Below are 17,217 nucleotides of genomic sequence, written 5' to 3'. Positions count from 1 at the left end.
CCGTTTTCCCTCTACTTTTTCTTGAATAATTAATTGCAGCAACCTATATCTTTCGCTGTTCCTTATGATGTGACCGAGGTATTCAATTTGGACTGTTTTTCAAAAATGGTTGCAGAGGACTTGTCGATGGAGAAGGCCTTATCACATGTGCTCTTAAGTCAACAGATTAGTCTATACGATAACATTGTATTCTGATTGTTAATTCTTTACCAAATGAAACTGTATTAATAAGAATAAATAAAGATAACGAAATACTAACAGGCGTTAAAACTAGAAAATTAACGGATTTTTTCGTATATAATGTGATATTTGAAAAGTACGGCTTTTTACATCTAGTGACGTAAGAAAAAATATTCGATAAACGTTCAGGAAGAAGAATATTGGGCTTAGAAACCTCCGACACTGATATGCACGAACAACCTAATCTCTTTTCCGGAGATCAGGTAATGTGAAAAATATGAAAGCTAACGTCAGCTAAATGGATACATCAGTCCAAGAAGAGGTTATCCAAAATAGATGACACCTACCTACTTGTGTTGTATAAATCTGTTGTGTACGCTCCTGCGATGTAAAACATGACTAAATCATTTACTTTTGTATCTTCGCGTTTGTCTTCAATCTACCACTATCTGATAAGGTCCAAGGCGACCTAACATGTTAGTGTGGGTGGAGCACAAGTTTTTAGATAAAAATGATTAGGCTTATGCCTTCTAGATACGTACCTAATACATCGCCCTCTATAAAACTCTTTACAGAAATTGTTTCTGGAACATTTGAGGCATTCAAATAATTTTCTTTATTAAATTGTTACAATATTTAACTAGATGTGAATAATAGTAACTAATATTCCTAGCAGAAAACTGGAATAGTGGAAAAATGTGAATTATATACTGGAAGACAAAATTATTTACCTTACTTATTTTCGGAGTATTGAAAAATAAAATGAACCATTTTTGTGCGATAAATCTTTTTAAATGAATAAAATTTTGTTAAATAAATTCTCTGAAACCATCAAGTATGTACGTCGCAGATTTCGAATCTGTTAAATGGATTACAATAAACTCTAGATAAAATGAGGTTTACATTAAGACAACTAATTAATTTAATAATTATTAATTAATATTAATTATACCTATAAGTCAATTCTAGGTTTTTGTTCAATTCCAAAAGTAAAATAATCTTTCAAACTTTAACCTACCTATAACCTACGTATAACTAAGTTTTATTAAACATGGTTATCGTTAATAGTAACATTTAAAAAAGCATAAAATAATAACAACTTTTTAACGTAAAAGGTTGCGTTTTTCTCTAAGGGATAACATTCTATCAATCTACATAACGTCTAACGGCTATATGTCTAATTAAATGTAAACAGTACAAAGTAAACCTTTCAAGGAAGCATTTTTAGATTATTGATTAATGAAATATGAAAATTATACATATAGAATTATTTTATATAAACTGAAAATATACATCCTCAATGAATAACAGACTTTTATTAAAACATTTTAATCTATTCGGGTTAATTAATCAACGGTAGGTATAGAATACGATAGCTGATAGCCATTTACTTCTGACACTGTAAATTTTACTACAAACATATTTATAGTAAAAACAATCTTGTATTAAAGTTTTTACTTTCTCATCAAAATTCTCTGACAAAATATGTAACAGATGTTAAGAAAACTTTCCTATCCAATTGATTTATCAGAGTTTGTAAAGTATTTAATATTTTTCTAAAAGAAAACAACAAAAATGAAGAGAAATGCAAGAACTTGTACAAACTTGTACAAATTAATACTAATAACGGATCAGAGACGAAAAAATTCTATCAAAAAGTCAAACAAAATACGAAAAGAGTTCTTGGCTAGAATAATAATAAAAGGCCAAGAAGAAATCCTGAAAAGAATTCAATAACGATTAAGTAAGACCAATAACGAGGTTATAATTCCTCCTCAAGTTATAAATGACCACAGAGAAGAAGATACCGCCAGAATCCCACACATTAGATATGCTATAACAGGGGGCTGAACACATGATGAAAGCGACACAAAATGATTACTGAAGTCTGGATTCAGACATAAATATCAGATTAACGCCGTTACGGAGTTATAGTACCGATATAAAAAAAGGAAGTCCAATGGAATGTGATAATTACCGAGGCATTTCCTTGTTACACCCTGCACCACGTGAAATAAGGAATTTAGAGTGAAAATCCAAGGGAATCTAACGTATTCGTTCTCGGCAAACACCGACGCCAGACAAGGGAACTCACTGTCTTGTGTTCAATTCAATTTGGTTTTAGAATACATTGTAAGAGACTCAGTCATAAAATTAAGGGACGCAATAGTAAACAAGATCATACACATTATGGCATATGAAGGTTATGTAACGTCGCACGTAACAACAAATGCTGGAGTCATCCCCCCTGCATAGAAAGATCCGCCATGAAGATGGGACTATACATAAATTTTGATAAAACCAAATACATGCCAATAAATAGTAGGCGAGAAGCCACCCAATTTCAATAATGGTAGAGAAGCATGCACAAGCGTTTCAGAATTTACGTACCTGGGATCCTTAATCTTTACAAGACAAAGACAAAATCTATCTAGCAAATTGAGCGTACAATGAACTTTTGAGATATCTGAAATCAGATATATTCACCAGGGAATCCAAATGTCGGGTCTATAAAACTTTGATCATACCAGTGCTCACCTATTGGATCAGAAACCTGGGTATTGACAAAATGGGACGAATCTCAACTGGCAATATTTGAAAGAAAAGTCCTTCAACATATAGTATGTACATATAGTGTAGTGTACGCGAAAATGTCATTTGGAGAATATAAATTTTTGAATTGTATCAAATCTACAGAGACCCTAATGTGGTAAATCTGATAGAGGTTTGGTAGGCTGAGATTGCTAGTTCATGTGGAGCGCACGGACCCCCTAAACCAGCATAACTCAACAACAAATGGTGGAAAGCGACCCAACAATCAGTTAAAATTATCCAAATAGCTTTTCAAAAGCTTTTTTGCAGACCTATTATGATATTATTATCGCGGCAAAAAACCCTGACAGAAATTTGAAATCAAGAGAGTTAGAACTGCAGACAATCAGATTGGGAAATATAAATCTGAAGTTTAATCACATCTGCTTCACTTATGCCTCAGAAGGTAGTAAAATACACATTACAAATAAATACTTAATGAAATTTTTATATACTCAATATCCGTTATATTGAGTGTATTCATTCTCCGTTAAATATACTAATATCCGTTAACTCAGCATCATTTATGACAATGTTTCTTTTGAGCTTTAATTTCATTATTTTTTTTTTACATTTTTATGTCATGTTTTCAACCCAAATCATGACAACTATTGTGCCTAAAATATTTCTCATAAAATCGATACTTCACTACCGTTCTCTACATATGGCACAAGTGAGAAAATCGTTGCTACACGTAATTTTTTGCAAGAAAAATTTTATTTTCACAAATATGGGCACGAGCCAACTAAAAATTTTGCACAATTTTAGGTCTCCCTAATGTAAATTTTATCCTTCAAACTTTTCTCAGAATCATTCATACAACGGCAGATATTACAAGAATTGCGAATATCAGATAGATAACACGCAGTTCGGATTTAGAAATAGATTGGGGGCCCGAGAAGCTATTTCTCTTTAAACGTACTTACATAACGATGCAGACATGAATGTAGATATATACGAATGTTTTATAGACTATTAAAATGCGTTTGATTGTGTTAACCATCACAAGATGATCGAAATTTTAAGATCAACCGGGATTGACGAACAAGATTTACGCGTTAACATAGAAGTCTACTGGCACCAAACGTTAACAGTCAAATAGAACAAACATCATCGGAAAATATACGAATTAGAAGGGGAGTGGAACAGGGATGTGTCATATTTCCACTGCTGTTTAATCTGTAACTATGATTAACATCACTTATCTCAGTTCAAATATAAATGACAAATACGATATGAGCAAAGCGATAAAAATCCGCATTGAAATGGCCAGAGCTGTGTTCTTCCGAATGAAAAAAGAACTATGTGCACGGAATATTTACAATAACCTGAAAATAAGACTGATCAAATATTATATCTTTGCAACTTTATTGTGTGGAGTTGAAAAATGGACGCTCACTAAATCGCTGCTAAATAAACTTAAAGCTTTCGAAATGTGGGTGTATCATAGCCTACTACGCATAAGCTGGGTTGACAGAGTGACAAACGAATCCGAAAATTTGAGTATTTTGTCCATATCACGCGACACCCAGAACGTTATGGACGCCTGCAGCTTATTATTTAGGGCAAAATATGTGGAAAGAGGGGTCCCAGTCGAATAAAAACATCACGGCTTCCTACGTGAGTGTTTTAATCAGTCTTCCTCGTCCCTCTTCAGAGCTGTGGCAAATAAAATTATGATATCCAACGTTCCGTAATGAATATGGTACGGAAAGAAGAAAAAGAAGAAGATAAATATAAGATACGTGTAACAATAACGTAATAGCAAACAACGTACCAGAGCTCGAAAACATAATAAATTTTTTAGTATCCAAAACCAAAATATAGTCAAAGCGAGGAAAATGTTCATAATAAACATGAAGACATTTTTTATATCAGACCTTAATCTAAAGCTTAAACTCGGACGATTAGATGATACGTAAACAAACAATAAGAAAAGGAAAAATGGTAGGATGTCTAAAGACAATATGGTAAAACAATCATTAACATCAAAAACCAGAAAAATTATACTGCAAATAACCGAAATGAATAAATTTCGTAGGAAAGCTGGAAAATCACTTCTACGACATTGAAAGAAATGAAAGCATGTATATACAAGAATAGAATGCTCAATTAACACATCGGATAGGTGAGAATTGCTCGAGGTAAATCGTCAATGAGATATCGGAGCGTATGCCATCTCGAACGAGGTCAAGCGATCACCCCAGTATCAGAAAGTCAGGTTTATGAAGATTAAATAGGTAATTGGTTTAAAATGAAGAAGTAAGAACAATAATTTCAGTGATACCATTTTATAGGTTCTAGTTTATTGAAAATGACAAAGTTTTAAAGCATTGTAGGATGGTTAAGTAAAATCAAGGTAAGAAATTATTTAATTATTAGCAACAGACAAGGGTAGATACAGAGAATTATTTATTTTTATATTTTGACGATGACTAGTATGCTTGGAAAGTAAAAACTTTAATAAAAATTAGTTTTAAAATTTCAATTCCAAACATTACTCATTTGATGTTATCATTATTTAAAACGTACTCAGGATGACATTTTTATTGAGGTAGAAGTGTACTTTATAAAAATTCATACTTAAAAATTAAGGTAATCACCTACTTGCGTACATTTTTTTATTTTGGAACTTTATAATAAAAATCTATAATTCTAATTATATTAATGTTTTATTTTAAAAATGAACCAGTTAGTGACAAACATTATTAAATAATATCTTAAGTGGTACTCACAATATTTGTGCATTTAACTAGAGAATTATAATTTTAAAATATTTTAAAAACATTTGTACGTGATTGAATTTCATTCGTTGTGCGATATTGTTAACGCAAGTCAACAATTTAATAAAAAATTGGTTCTTAAGGTTGGTCCCTTTTATCAAGACTTATTACCAATAAAATTTTATTCCGTATGGTAGGTGGTGTGCGTAGGTACTTACAAGAAATAAATTGGAACTAATTTCTTGGTGAATATCATAGATTAATTTGATTAATAATACCTATTCAATTATATGCTACAGCTTTTATTTGTTAATATTAGTTTAGTATTTCTGAATTATTGGGGAAAGTTATTCGTATTTTATTTCTTGCTTTTTTTCCTGTCTGGTTTAAAAGTAAAAATTTTAGAAATGTGGACATTAATATATTTCATAAAATCTGTACATAACATAAATAAAACAGAAAAAAAGTTAAGTTTGTTTAAAAATAATTATTGTGTTGTCAAATATTTGTATTACAAAGACTTGTTTTGTTATTGCTTTATTGTTATTCTTTTATTAAACAAAACAAGCCTAATTACTTCTGATCAGATATCTGCCAGAACAGTGAACTTATCCCGGGCCCACCCCCTAAAGCTCATACTATTCAAACTAGCAAGAACTTAACTATTTAAAAGGAAATATGAAACAAAGACCGTCTCTCGTAGAGTTTTAGCATGGAAGAGGTTGAAACGGCAACGACAGATTTAAAAACAAGTGCATCTCCAGGATTTGATGGACTACGTAACGAATTTGTAATTAATATAAGACATAAAGCTGTTTTCAAAAGTTTTCCATAGTAGTAATCTCCACAAGGACTTCCAAATGTCAAAGATAATCACCATTTTACAACCTGACCACTGGTAATGACAAGCTAAAGAATTTCAGACCCATTACGGATCTGTGCCTATAAGCAAGCAAGCAATTTGATTAAACCCAGCCTGAGAGACTTGTTCACCCCTTGAAATGACGTTCGGATGTAACAATTCATTGGAGCGAGGTGTATTAATTCGTGTATAAAACAGGAATCACTCCACCGCGCTCCATTGCTCCAGACCATCCCTTTCTCCCCTATAGAACTCTGATGCGCGATAGGGGCACAGTATCAGCCAAATGATCTTCATGTGGGAGTCCTGGGTATAAGAACTCCAACATGGTTCCCTAACCGAATCAAATGCAGGCTTTATTCCTGCTATCCTCTTGTGTGCCTATCATCATTGAGAGAAACTTATTTATAACAGAACCGCTGGCAGAATCTTACATAAACTACAAGTGTACAGAAATATCTGAAATCACGAAGATCATTCAGGTAGCAAATCAAAAAAAGGGACTTCAATTGTACGCGTTGCTGCAAAGAGTAAACATCCATTTAAAAAGCATTGTATACGAAATCAGGGGTTTTGAGACATTGTTAGATAAAATCGTTGAATAGTTGTTTATTTAGAATACATTTTATATGACAATAAAACACTGAAAACTTTGTTTTCAAAACTTCCCCAAAATTTACTATAATGGTTTATCACTACTGCCGTTTCGGCAGAGTGCCTTTCTCAAGTGATTTACTTTTGGATGTGTTTACAATTTAAAGTCTTTAACGAAATAGGTTGACGAGGAGAGAACTGTTTGTCTCAAGTTGGTCATTCAAAATTATGTATGTGTTTTTTAATTTGTTAATTTCCATATATTCTAATAAAGTTAGCTTAAGGCCTTTATTTTGGATGTGAAGAATTTGACATTCATCATTAAAAGAATGAATATGATCTAGAAGGTGAAGTGCGTATGTAGAATCGGTTTTCTTATTATTGAAAGCCCTTTTATGTTCTGCTATACGTTTGTTAAAAGTTCTACCAGTTTGATCGAGCAGTCGCCACATTTAAGTTTGTATACACCACTGTGGAAGTACTTTGTCTTTTGGCTTTTGTTGTTTTTAATATATTTGTCGGTTGTTGTTTGTTCTAAAAGCTGGTGTTATTCCTTTCTTTTTTTATGTGTTTGGCTATTTTTGTTGTTATTTTGCCTGTATATGTAATCGAGCAGAAGGTACGGGGTTTTTTCTCTGGTGGTGGAAATTTCCATATATAAAGATTTATTGTTGTATAACATGTCAATAATTAAATCAAACACTCATCTTACTGAACAACAGGTTAAAACAGGTTCCAACTATGAAAAAGATTCATCGAAAATTCGTAGAAAAATTAAACTACAAATGTAGCAGAGAAAGTATGATATAGGAATTTTACCAGATTGGGTTTAGTTGAAGAAATACATCAAATAATAGAAAAAGATTGATTGAGAGACGCGACATTAGTCATTTTAGACTGCAGTATCTCAAGAACATTAAGTGTATTATATGATCAATTTTACTATGAAGCAGGTAACAAATAAAACCGAAATACTCTTGAAACCCGATTGTACTGATAACGTTACGTAATCAAAGGTTTCCATCGGTCTGAACTTGGCGATTTCAGATAATTCTGTCGACCTTTACCTGCGGAGTAATCCAGCTTTTAAATCCATTCGAAGCTGTTATGACAAGGTAACAGCACTAATAAACGATACGGGCTTTCAGAATCAATCCGTGGCAATCAAAAACATCCGTGGCAACAGCAGCTTATGATACAGTGTGGAAAGAAGGACCCCGATGCAAGTTCTTAAACGTAATACCTTGCAAAGCAACTGCTCGATTAATCAACCAGATGCCGTGCGACAGAAACGTTATGGATGACAAAATATTTACAGACAGAAAACTGAACAATGTGCTCCTACAGGGCTCAGTCAGCATGTATATTTGGGATCTTCCAGATTATTTCATGTCAATTTTGCTAATGCGGATAAGTTACTACTTGTGACAGAAGAAACCTCGGTTTTAAATAATAAGGAAGAGTGTTTGGAAGAAAAAATGAAGACTGTGCCCTAATGCAAGCGAAGACACTCAAAAATGACCAGTATCCTATGAATTACACTAGACCGTATCCTCTCGTGTAAGAAATATCTACAAAAATCTCTGCAAAATTGAAAACGAGAAATAGTGTTTTTGAAAAACTTTGTGGGACAATTGGAGATCTCCAGCTGATACCGGTGTATTCTGTAGCAAAATATTCTGCTTTTAGATGGACGAACACACGATATGTCGATACCCAACTTGACAGTACTCTTTGAATGATAATTGGATCGTTAAGATGCATCACACTCTAATGGTTTCCGGTTCTATAAAGAATATTTCCAAGGAAGTTATCAATAATCTGTGCTACGCTGATGATACGGTTATAATTGCACATAATTTCAATGATTTACGGAAAATGGTAGAACATCTAAATGACACATCAATATCTATACAATATAGATGACTTAAAAGAAAACAAAATTTATGAAAGTCACTAATCATTCTTGAAACAGCAAGGATGAAGTCTTAACAATCTCTAATACAAAAATAGAAAAAGTGGGACAATTTAAGTATCTTGCCGCATGGCTAACCAAAGACGCAGAGCAAGTAAAAGAGATAAAATCCCGGATAAACATGGCACAAGCCACCCTGTTGAAAATGAATAAGTTACTAACCGATAGAGCTGTATAATTAGAATTAAGAGACTATTAAGATTCCATGTATTCTCCACATTATTGAATGGCCTTGAAGCCTGGACGTTGAAAAGATTAGACCTACATATATTAGAGGTGTTTGAAAGGGGGTGCTACCGTAGAATGTTATGTATAACACGAATAGTTCGTATTACAAGAAGTCTCGTGAAGAATCAACAAAAAAGAAATAATGCCAACAGTGAAATAGAGAAAATTTGAGTATTTTGACCATATAATGAAGGGAAGCAGATATGCAATGCTACGACTGATGGTTTAATACGAGTTCCACTCAATTATTCAGGACAGATGTGAATAAAGTGAAGTAAGCGGTGGATTTCGGAGTAATTTGAGTTTGAAACAAAGAACGTAAAAACAATACTTCCTTAAATTTTTTATCACTTTGTATAAATGTTTATTAATTTTCCCCTAATTTAATTAAAAGGTATTGGAAGCTAATTTTAATTCTTGCTGAGATATTAAAACAAGAAGGTAATAAAGAAATTAGACCACCCAGAGCAAGATTTAAAGACCGAATTGAAGAAAACCTAAGAACATTAGAAGTACGAAACTGGAAAATAAACTAATGCAATGAATAGGAAGGAACTGAATCGATATTGGAACAGACCCTGACCTACAATGGGTTGTAGCGTCAAGAATGATGATGATGATGATGATAACTAGAAAGTTATTGATGTTATTAAACTTTACGCCATATCTCACATATTACATCGATAAACATTTATTTGAATGGAAAGCAAAATTTATAAATCTTAAAGTATCATATTATTATATTGTTACTAAAAGTAATAATATATAGTTTTTTATAACTTTAGGGTTGCATCACAGTTTATACAAACTGACGTCACTTGTAGTTAAAATTTCCATGACATCAACCTTTTGTTTTTGAGTTGAAATATTCTTAAAATATTTTTGATGTGGATGATGAAGTGTAGAAGAACTGATAAAAGAATCTGTAAAAGTAGAAAGTAGAATCCGGATACAAAATGAATTAACGGAAACAATACGCCAGGGAGACGCTCTATCATGCATCTTGTTCAACATCGTACTCGAGAAAATAGTGAGGGACACAACAATCAATACACGAGGAACAATCATTAATAAAAGCGTGCAAATACTAGCATTTGCAGATGATGTTGACATAATCGCAAGATCAAGAAGAGAAATGATAGAGGCATACAACCAAATAGAACGAGCTGCACAAAATAGTGTTCTTAAAATTAATCAGACCAAAACAAAATATATGCAGGTAAGTAAAAACGCAGAAATAAGGCAGCCACAAAATATAGCAATAGGAGAATACAACATAGAGGGGGTAAAAAACTTTATATACTTGGGATCCCTAGTCACGTCTGATAATAACGTTACGGAGGAAGTGAAGAGGCGAATATTTATTGCAAATAAATGTCACCGTGGCTTAATTAGGCAACTAAGATCAGACAACGTCGCAAGAAAAACAAAATGCCAAATATATAAAACCCTAATAAGACCGGTACTCACATATGGCTCAGAAACCTGGACACTCACTAAAAGAGAGGAAACGTTGTTAGCCACCTTCGAAAGAAAAATCTTGCGACACATATAAGGGCACAAAAGAAAACGGAATATGGCGAAGAAGATACAACTCTGAACTATACAAAATATACCAGGATCCGGATATTATAACATTCATTAAAATAGGACGGCTGCGTTGGATAGGACATGTAGAAAGAATGGAAGAAGGCGAAATATCAAACAAAATATTCAAACAGATGCCAGTAGGAAAAAGAACAAGAGGAAGACCGAAACTGAGATACTTAGAACAAATAGAAAATCATATAACAACCTTAAAAATAAAAAACTGGAGAAAAAAAGCACGAAACAGATCAGAATGGAGAAGAATCCTGGAACAGGCCAAGACCCAAAAAGGGTTGTCGAGCCAGTGATGATGATGATGATGAAGTGTAGAAATCTTTTGAAATATATTTTATAGCCGAATTTTCAGATTTTTACACATTCAATCTAAGCTTAAAATAATAGGGTTTAGATTCTTTATATTATGGTTTATTCAATAATTTTTTTATACGTTGTAGCTGTAATAAAAACTTTTATGAAATATCTTAATTTTTTCTTAAGAATATAATTAAAAATATAATAAATACATATTACAAAGTTGTATTAGTAAACTTCCTTAAAAGATTTTAGCGGTACACGCTGCTTACTTAAATTAATATTTTAAAACTGGATTTTATACAGGGTCACTACATTCAGTATATATTTAGAGATTGTCTGCGCTAAAAGTTAAAAGAGCTCTGGGCAGCGTATTTTCCTCAAAAAATTTAAAACAAGAGAGGTTATGTTAATAAATAGTTACTTAATAGATTTTGACATTTTGTTTGTTTTCAATTTTATGTAGTATATCTAACATTTTTAAATTAAAATTTAAGTAGTCATACTTTCAAAGCCTTCAGAATTAAGTTACAAAATTTTTATGGTGAACGAAGTTTTGACGAGAAAACGTGACGTTTTGACGAGAAAACGTGACGTTTTGACGTAAAAACGTGACGGTTTGACGTGAAATGTGACGTTTGGCATTTACGACCGGGGTAGGGACTGTATCAAGTAACTAAAGAGATTCGACATAACAGAACAGAAAAGCCAAATAATTATCAGACAAATCGTATTTTAGTGTAAAATAAGGAATTATGACACCTTGTGAGAAGTGGGGATTTAGGATATGCTAAAATGAACATGAATTCGATATGAAAAAATCAGCGTTTTCAACTAGGATGACAGAATTACGAATTACGTGCTATTTCTAAGAACAAGCAAAATAAGATAAAGAATTTGAATAAAAAAAAATGATTTCAGAGATTACCGAAGATTGCATTTCGCCGTACTGTCTATCCCTTTACGTACATCTTTGATTAGTTTTACGCTAAGGGCAGAAAACAATAAACGATTATTTATCGTTCATGAGTAGATGTGCTTTGTTATGCTGCTATTTAACTGGGAAAGTAAACAGATAGGTGTAGTCGGTCTCTGGATTTGGGTTTGTACACACTGGTGTATGTCTGATGATAGCCAATAAGCTTGAAATCGCGATAACGCACTAATGCTTACGAATTTAAATTAAAAGATGCACAAAGAGCTTTGATCATGAGACATTGCAGTGCTGGAGCTATCAAAAGATAATGCTAAACGTTTCATTATTATTTTAATTTAGAAAAGTCATGTCTTCCTTACGTCATTATACGATATTATATTTTGGTGCCATAATGTTATTTATGGTGTCAAAAATAATTAAAAATAAACGTTAGCTTTATTAATTTTTTCATATCTGTTTATGTGGTATATTTTAATTAATAACATGTGTTTTACTTAATTTTGAGGAAAATCAGCTTTTGTAAATCAAGCAAATGCAAGGTATATGAAAATCTATTCGGAACATTTAAGCGGTATTAAAGTAGAGATAGCCGTTTTACACAAAGTAGTCTTAAATAAGAAGCATTTACCATCAGCTGTTTTCTGTAATTGTATGACGTGTATTAGTAAATTTTCGTATAAAGTTAGATTTGCTTTATAGAACGTAATATAAAATTGGTTATTAATTGAAATAATAATTATAATAATTAAATAATTATAATAATAATTGAAAAATACCAACAATCTAAACCAAAGAGATAATGTTCAAAGGCTTCCAATAACATGAGATGGTGTGTTGTTCCCAACTTTATTTAAATGTCTATCTGGAAATAATATTTAATGAAGCCTTGGAAAATCAATGTGGAGTTCGAATTGGAGGAGAAACTACCAATCATATTAGATATGCGAATGATACAGCGATCAATGTTAGAAGTATCGAAGATCCTCAATTTCTTATATATCGACTGACTAGAGAATGCTCCAATAATCATGCTGTCTAAAAGAGCTACCCGTCAGAAAATGGAGAGGATATTAACTACCTAAAATTTGCCGATAACATCGTTATAATATCTGATCTTCTTCTTAAGGTGCCCTCTCCATTGCTGAACGTTGGCTATAACTACAGCAAATTGTTCTCTTTCTTGAGCTGTTCTTAATATTGAATGTGTGTCCATGTCTGTCCAGTCTCTTACATTTTTCAGCCAGGAGCATTTTCTTCTTCCTTCCACTTTCCCTTCCATTATCAGTCGTAGGAAGTTGTATTTTTCTCCTCTGTAAATATGTCCTAGATAACTCGTTTTTCTGGTTTTTACAATATTTAGGAGTTCTCTCTCAGACGCCATTCTTCTTAGCACCTCGTTGTTGGTCACGTGCTCTGTTCAAGAGATCTTCAGCATCCTTCGAAAACCCCACATCTCAAATGCTTCTACACGTCTCGTATAATATCTGATAGAGTTGATAAAGCTACAAAAATGCTGGAAACGCTTTATGAAGTGTTAAAAATAATTTTTCTTAAAATTAGCACCTCAAAGACAAAATTTATGAGCAAACTTATAGTTAGCGATAAAATTCAGATTGAAATCCATAGCATCGACCAAGTAAAAGTTTACAAATATAGAGGGCATGAGATTCACTTCGGCTGAGATAATCAGATAACTATGGGCTGCCTTGGGTAGCAGCATTTGGGTAACATTTTCAAGTCTAATATTCCAATTTGTTTAGAAAGAAAGGTTTTTAACCAATGTATTTTACCGGTTCTTACATATATGGTGCAGAAACAGTAGAAACACTAACTCTGGCAAAAGGAATAATAAATAAAATAAGAGTTACACAACACGCTCTGGAAAGATTAATGTTACGTATTACCATTAGAGAAAATGGTATATCGAAACACATGATACCACCGACTAGATGGACGGATGACATAAAGGGAATCCCAACAAATTGGATGCAAGAAGCTCAAGGTAGAAATAGGTGGAACATTTTACGGGAGGCCTACGTTGATCAGTGGACAAATATAGGCTGGTTGATGGTAATGATGATTTTTTAAATGTAAATTGCAAAGAATAGTTTTAATTCCATAAAACATACTGTTGGCTTTCTCATTTCTAATACGCATTTCTTTAGTTGCATCCTAAATATGTCAAATTCTGAACTACTGTTAGTTTTACTGTTTATGAAGAAACAGTAATTTACATTATGATTTTAGCTGATTATCATTATTTTATTTATATCTATATTAAGGCACATTCCACAATTTCTGATAAGGTATATATAGGATAATCTCAATTTGATAAGGTTAATTAGACTTTAAAGGCCCTTTGAACTAGATGCAAGTAGGAAAGTATCATCAATGAACCCATAAATACTCCATCCATTCTCAGTTTTTACCATCACTTATCTTAATGTATGTTCAGAGTAGATCATAAACAGTAAGAGTGACAAAATAATTCCCTTCTAAACTTCTATCTGGATCCTTCATTTTAGATGCTGCTGCCTGAAGAGTTCGATAGATAAGTATCTATACGATTCCCGCAAGTTGCACAGTCATGAAATTCTCCTTCCTACAATTTCCCTTACCTGGATTTTTCCTTGCATAATTAACTAAATCTAACCTTAGCTAATCTAACCTAACTCTTAAATGCATCTGAAGATCCCTTGTACAAAGCACCTTACTCAGTTTGTTTAAATGCGGCGTGCTTTTTCTATGCGGACTGTAATTTCTTTGGAGTAATCATTGCTGTAATTAATTATGATGTCAAGATAGTTGTAATTCTCTATAGTTTTTTGCCGTTAACTGTTTACCTTTCATCATTATTTGTTGATGATTTTGAAATCTTCATAAATTTTGTTTTCTTGATATTTATTGAAATGATATTTTCTTTTCCCTGATCAATTATCTTGTTTATCGGTCCCTACAAATCTTCGAAATGTTCTGCCAAAATAATAATATCATCGCATACCTAATGTTGTTAATTGGTGTTCCAGAAATTTATCTTTTAAGAATCCTTCTCCAAATTTCTTCAGAGTATGCATTAAAAAGAAGCGGTGACAGTACACAGCCCAGTCTCACTCATGTTTTAATTTCTGGACAATGAATAGAAATGAATAGTAGTAAAATTGCAAAAATATTTAAATCCAGATGAAAAGAACAAGTGCAACTGCAACTTATCAACACTAAAATTAACGAATAAAAATAAATAAGAAATAAATATCTAGTATTAAAAACAAAAATGCTGCTAAATCAGGAACAGGAAAACAAGATATGTTGAGATACGGAATAATTCATTGTGAGTCTAGGATTACTAGAGTTCGAAAGAAAAACTAGATTTTTAGGTAAATATACAACTTATAGTAAACAAAGTATTAAACATATGTATTAAAATTACTAATAAGGTTTATGAGGTTACCCTATTTTAGATCTATCTTTAAATATTTTAAAACAGTTTGTATGGCAAAATTGGGATTATATATTTCTTCATATTATTTTAAATTACAGAAAACAAGCCTCAGTAAATGCACATTTTGTATAAATCTTATTTAGCGTAAAGTGCTGCATTTATTTTTATCTGACCCTGCAGCTAGAGAAATTTGTAGTAGGTTCAGGATTTTAGCATTGCTTGGCAACCAGGCACTTCTTAAATAGTGTTTAATTCTTATTATATTTGCCCACTTATGTTTGTCTATTTTATTGCATAATATAAAAGTCGTATTATTTCCTGAATTTAATTCTTAGTCGAGTTTCTTCCTATTTTTTTTATATGTCTTAAAAAAGCAAGTTATACCGTTTGTAATTTGCCCTATAATAATTATTGACTTCAACAAAACGTATTGAAAACTTTTTATTAATATTTATATTAGAACACTATTAATAATTGGATACAGAGTTTGTTAAATTGCATCACCAGTTTTTGCAAAGCTGGTTTAAGAGCTGCTAAATATATTCAAGTCAGTTTTTGCCATATACCTACTTTAATTTATATTTTAATGCTTAGCTTGTTGCCAAATTTGTTTTTATTCCATTTAATGCATATAACTCGACATTTTTATTACATTACATTATTAAATGTTATTAATTTTTCCATATTTTTTTATATTACAATTAATATATTTCGTTATATGATCTGTTTTCAACATTTTTTATCGAGGATTATATTCGTCAGTCATATGTTAGGTATGACTACCAATGATAAATTTTATTAACCACAAATAATTTTAAAATAGTAATAGTAAAGATAAAAATGGAGAAGGAAGACCTAAACATCATCGGAGTACCTATACGGACCAGGAAATAACAAGCCTCAAACAACAAGGGAAGCGTTTTATGACCAATTACAAGTAGTAAATCAAGTCAGAGGGAAGATGATAATATTGGGGGATTTTACCGCTCGAATAGACAATCAAGTAATACCCGAAATTAAGCAAAAACATAACGAGGATGTCAAAAACGAAAATGGAGAAAATGTCAAATTAAAAGACGTTATTCACTTACTGTCCGCAAGAGAGATACCTCTAGGAATAATCAAACGATCGAAAATATCTACCAAAACAACACAATAAAAATAAAAGTAGAAGAAGAACTAACGGACCCTATTGAAGCTGGCAATGGGATAAGACAGGGAGATTCCCTGAGTCCTCTATTGTTCAACCTGATTATGGATGAAATAATAAAAAAAGTAAGAACTAAAAAAGGATACCAAATGGGAGAAAAACAACTTAAAATAATCTGCTATGCAGAGACGACGCAATACTACTCTCTTAAAGTGTAGATGATTTACAACGTATGCTGCACCAATTTAATATCACCGCCAGGAAATTTAAGATGTTAATTTCCCCAAAAAAGACAAAATGCATGGTTACAACAGCAAATTTACTAAGACGTAAATTGGAGCTGGAAGGTCAGATAATAGAACAAGTGATGGAGTTTAAATTTCTAGGCATCACATTATCTAGTTATGAAAATCTCGAAACTGAAGTGGAAGATAAAGTGAATAGAGCAAACAAAGCCGCAGGCTGCCTGAATGAAACAATATGGAGAAATAAAAATATCAGGAAAGAAACGAAAGGCAGAATTTACAATACAGTCATCAGACCAATAATGACACACGCGGGAGATGAAAACACTTAGAAAAATTGATGGTAAGATACTATGGGATAGAGCCAGAAGTACAGATATACGTCGTAAGAAA

The sequence above is a fragment of the Diabrotica undecimpunctata genome, chromosome 6 (assembly GCF_040954645.1).
Source record: "Diabrotica undecimpunctata isolate CICGRU chromosome 6, icDiaUnde3, whole genome shotgun sequence".
NCBI lineage: Eukaryota > Metazoa > Arthropoda > Insecta > Coleoptera > Chrysomelidae > Diabrotica > Diabrotica undecimpunctata.
This window is presented reverse-complemented; position numbering follows the sequence as displayed.